General features: G+C 35.8%; 1 protein-coding gene across 2 annotated transcripts in view; it reads left to right on the forward strand.

Moving 5' to 3' along the window:
* KCTD3 (potassium channel tetramerization domain containing 3) overlaps window positions 1-5,470 on the forward strand; it is a 91,430-nt gene that overhangs the window by 61,690 nt on the left and 24,270 nt on the right. The window lies entirely within an intron of this gene.

Genomic DNA, 5,470 nt, shown 5'->3' on the forward strand with positions numbered 1-5,470 from the left:
GAGGCTGCAGTCCTAAGGGAATTTAAAGTAGAAAAGTAAAATTTTTCCACTTCTGAGTTGTTGTTCATTAATGTTATAATAGCATTAAGCAATTAGAAAAAAAAGTCATCTACACATTTAGCTTTCTGAGTGATTTCAAACAATGTCTCATTTCTTTTTGAAATTGTTGTTATTAAGTGCCATCGAGTTGAGTACAGACTCATAATGACCCTATTAACAGCCAACCTAAACCCTACCCTATCCTGTGCCATCCTCATTATCTCTGATACATTAGAGCTCATTGCTGAAGTTGCTGTGTCAATCCATCTCATTGAGGATCTTCCTCTCCTTAATTGACCCTCTGCATGATGTCCCTTTCTAAGGAATAGCCTCGCCTGGCTTTATGTCCAAAGTATGAAAGATGAATCTTCGCTATCTTTGCTTCCAAGGAGCACTCTGGCTGCGCTATTCCAAAGACATATCTGTTTATTCTTTTGCCAGTCCATGGGATATTCAGCAATCTTCTCCAACAACATAATTTAAAGACATCAATTTTTCTTTTGTCATCTTTGTTCCTTTTCTAGTTTTCTGATACATAGCAGGTGATTGAAAAGACATAGCCTGAATCATGTGCACCTTAGTCTTCACACTGGCATCATTGTTCCTCAGTGTTCTGGAGAAATTCCAGTGTAGTACATCTGATTTCCTGACTGCTTTTGTGAATGGTGCTGATTGTTGATCTAAGCAAGATGAAATAATTAACAGCTTCAGTTCTTTCTCCACCTATCAGAAGGTTGGCTATTGGTCCTGTAGTAAGGACCTTTGTTTTCTTGATGTTAAGATGCAGTCTAAAGCAAAGACTGGAGTCCTTAATCTTCTGTAGTAACCATTTCATGTCCTCTTCACTTTTAGCAAGCACAGTTGTGTCATCTGCAAAACATAGGTTATTGATGAGTCTTTCTCTAATTCTGATGCCACATGCTTCATAGGATCCAGTTTAATGAGTTATTTGCTCAGTATACAAATTATTCAAATACTTGAAGAAGTATGGAAAAAAGATACAACCTTGACACACACCCCTCCTCATTTTAAGCCATACAGTGTTCTCTTGCTCTGTTCAGACAATATAGGTATAGATTCCATATGAGCACAATTAAGTGTTCTGGGATTCCCATTCTTCTCATTGTTAGCCATAATTTGTTACAATCCACACAATCTAATGTCTCTGCACAGTCAATAAAATACAAATAAGCATTCTTCTGGTATTTTCTTCTTTCCAGCAGTATCCATCTCACATCAACAATGATATCCCTGGTGCCACAGCCTTTTTTCTAAAACTAGATTGAATGTGTGATAGTTCCTGTCAGAGTACTGTTCTAGCTGTTTTTAATAATCTTCAGCAATATTTTGCTTCCGTGAGATATTCAGGATATTGTTTAATAATTTCTACATTCTCTTGGATCAGCATTATTTGGAATGGGGACAGATACAGATCTCTTTCATTCAGTCAGCCAGGTTGTCCTCCAAATTCCTGACATAAACTGGTGAGTACATCCAGCATTGCAGCTCTTATTTGAAACATGTAAGTTAGTATTCCATTGATTCCTGAGGCTTTTCCCCCCCAATGGCTTCAGTCCTGCTTAAACTTCAGTTTTCATCATCACTGGCTCTTGTTCATATGATAACTTGTTAAATTTTTCCATATCAACTTATTCTTTCTAGGACAGTTATTTTGTGTATTCCTTCCATCTTCTTTTGATGCTTCCTGGATCATTCAAAATTGTGCTCATAGCATCTCAGTCTTGCAGCTGGTTCTTTCAGCTTGAGAAATGCTGAGTAAGTTCTTCCATTTTTATTCTGTGACTCCAGCTCCTTGCACATTTCATTATAATACTTAGCTTTATCTTCTTGAGATGCCTTTTGAAGTCTTTTCAACTTCTTCACCTCTACATCTTTCCTTTTGTTTTGGCTTTTCAACATGCTAATGCAATTTTCATAGTCTGTTCTGACATCCATTTTGGTTTTTTCTTTTTCTTCTTTCTTTTTAATGACATTTTATAAAGGTTAAGCAGACCAAGGCTTGAATTAAAGCCCTGAGACAGCATAACCTTGATTTTCAGACGGAAGGTGCCTTCTGATAAAGATGTAGTTGTAGAAACAGAGAAGGTTAGCAAATAAGAAAAGAAACAGTAAAAAAACCTCTTGGAGTCCAATTCACATATTATGTAATGAAAAGCTTCTCAATAAAAACTATGTGGATGTAGAAGTGAAGAGGACACTGAACTATGAGTTCCTCTCTTCTTTCTTCATGACTAAGGGAAGTCTTGAGTAGTTCATCCTGATTTCGAGGCACTTTCCTGCTCATCAGAGAAGTGCAATGCCTTTTGCACTTTGCATGGATGACATCTTTGATATCCTCCCATAATTTCTCTGGTATTTGACAATTGGTGTCAGTGTCTCAAAACTGTTTTTGAGATGATTCTTAAATTCAACTGGGATGGACTCAAATTTGTATTTTGGTTGTCGTGAACTAGTTTTAATTTTCTTCAGCTTCAATTTGAATTTGCACATAATTAATTGATGGTCTATTCCACAACGGCATCTGGTCTGGTTTTGACTGAAGATATTGTTGCTTCTCCAACGATTCTCTCTGTAAATAATAATCTGATTCCTGTGCAGTCAATCCATCAGGTGAGCTCCATGTGTAAAGTCTCAGTTTGTGGGGTTTTTTTTAAAAAAGGTATTTGGTATGAATAAATTAATCTTCAGACACATTTGTCATGAAGAGTCCATACTTTCTGACTACCATTCTTTCCTCATTGTTTACAACTTTTGTTTTCTAGTCACCAATAATAATGAATGTATTTTGTTTCCCTATTTGGTCAGCTTCAGACTGCAAAGGCTGGTAGAAACTCTCAGCAAATGTTGGTAGAAACTCTTAATCTCCTTCTCTTTAGCTTTAGTTGTTGGTGCATATATTTGAATAATAGTTTTATTAATAGGTCTTCCTAGTACGCATATTAATAGTATCCTGTCACTCATAGCATTGTATATTAGGATGGGCTTTAAAATTGCCTTTTTTGACTACGAATGCAACACCATTTTTCCTAAGTTTTTCATTCTAACATACTAGATCATGTGATTACCTAATTCTGAGTGGCCCATGCTTGTCTATCTCAGTTCACTGATACCCAGAATGTCAATCTTGATGCATTCCATTTCATTTCTTATGACTTCCATTTTTGCTACACTCATACTTTATCCATGTTCCCATTATTAATGGCTGTTTGCAACACTTTCTACTCGTTTTTGAGTGACTTCTATCTGAGTTCTGTATCTAATACTGTAACCACCCACGTTCCTCTGTTCATAGGGTTTTTGAAAGCCTTTTGTTTTGAAAATGAATGGCCAATCCTTCCTAGACTGTCTTAATCTAGGAGGTTGCAACCACTCCATCATTGGTGACCCTTGCCACATGAGCCACTGGTGATACAGATTCCCACATTAGAGCACAACATAAGCTATACTAGTACAGCAGACTGACAGACATGTGTTGTACTAATGTTTGTGTTGTTGTTGCTTGCCCTCAAGTTGAACATGACTCATAGTGACCCTGTGAACAAAAGGCCTGAAGCCTTTCTATAACTATCATCATTTATCAAAGTTCATAGAGTTTCCAGAGGCATGTTGTTTAGGAAATGTTCCTGTTTCCAAGTTGTACTGATAGGAGCAAATAATAATATTCAAGTCTGTACACATCTAAGATATAGAGTAATTGGCAACATGCAAATCATTCATGAGTAACTTAACTGACAGACAGGTGTTGTACCTCTAAAAGCAAACCATAAAGTCAACAAGGCTTACAAATATAATGGCACATTATACACAGCTGAATCCCATGGCAGTGTGGCAGGATGTGATCCTGGATGGGGGTATTGGCACAGTGGCACAGCTGGATATATAGTGCTGGTTCTTAGCACAGGCCTGAGGGCTGCTGATGCCCACTCTGATGCCTGTAAACTTATGCTTTAAAAAAATAATAAATTCAAGACTTTTATTTTAACAGGATCAAAAACTTTCACACTATGACTGTCTATTGTATAGTGACTCTGTGTCTTTGTAATTTAAATTGTAGGCAAGGACATATTATTTGGAAGTTCTGGTGCTTATAACTTCCCTAACTTTCTTAAATAGTACCTATGCAATGAAATTAATAGAGTAGTTCCTCAAATATTAAGAATTTTTTTATCTTAATGTGAAGTAAACATAATTGAGAATTTAAAATTCACCTCTAATAACAGGAATTCTAGAGGAGAAAATGACTATGTCCAGTAATAACCTTAATAGCTTTCAATGTGTTTTTGCACCGTGTTCATTTTACTGAGTTCATTAAAGGAAATCATAATCTCTGGTTTGAAAGAAATATTTTTTTTCTATACACAAATTAACAGAGTTGAAACTAGCAGCAGGATTTGCTGGTTTTCTTGTGTGTTAAGTTTGGTAATAATCAGTGATGCGCATTTAATTTTAGTGTTATATTTAACTGACTTTGGATTACGGTGGTTAATCTAGTAGTTGTGATAGAGATGTATGGCATGCACAGTCTGAAATATTTCTTTGTGGCCTTTTATAGGAAAGTTGCTAACTTCTGTGCCAGGGTAAAATGTGTGCTCTGTTTTTAGATATTTTGCTAATCTGAGAATGAGGCTAAAATGGAGAAAATTTTGTGAATCAATAAACTTTTTACTTCTGCAGTGGCAGGAGGGACTGTATTAAAGTATTAAAGTGAATCCATCTTTTACATTATGAAAGGTGTTTTTTTATAGCATATCCTTTCCCTTTTATTCAGGTGTTTTAGGTGACTAAGAAATAACAGCCATTGAAGCTAAAAATGTTCTGTAAAACTTTTTAAAAGTGATAGTTCGCTCAACTCCACTCTAAATAGGAAATGTTGAAGTTTGTGTTGCCATCTGTGTTTTTATTTTTAAAAAATATACTATTAGTGAACCTGATGAAAATGAGGTTGCTGGCAGATAAGTAGAAGAAGCGCCTGTAGGGAAGAACAGTTTAAGCAGTGTAAACGATGTGCATTTCCTTCCCTAGCCCATGTTTTGTAACTTCTAAATGATAGCACATTATTTGAGTATTTGCAGAAGAACTAATATTGTAGCAAAAGTAGAACAGGTCATTTTAGACAAGAGGTTACATGGAATATTACTTTAGGAATACTCTGTAATTTCAGTGAGCTTCTTAGCATGTTAGACTTATTAAGTCTTTGAACATTTACGGAGTACTTACTGTGTCTCAGGTACTCGGTAAGGTGCCAAATATTTAAAGCAATTATTACATTTAGTACTCTGTTAATAATGAATAGAGGTCAATAGCCATGGAAATGCAGGATTAAGGTGTTTTAGTTGCTCTGATTGAATGTAAGAAGGAAAGAGATGAGCAATTTGGGCTTGGAGTAAGACTTCTTGTTGTTGTTATGTGC

Source organism: Elephantulus edwardii, unplaced genomic scaffold (assembly GCF_000299155.1).
Source record: "Elephantulus edwardii isolate Elephantulus edwardi_28Jun2011 unplaced genomic scaffold, EleEdw1.0 scaffold00090, whole genome shotgun sequence".
Classification (NCBI taxonomy): domain Eukaryota; kingdom Metazoa; phylum Chordata; class Mammalia; order Macroscelidea; family Macroscelididae; genus Elephantulus; species Elephantulus edwardii.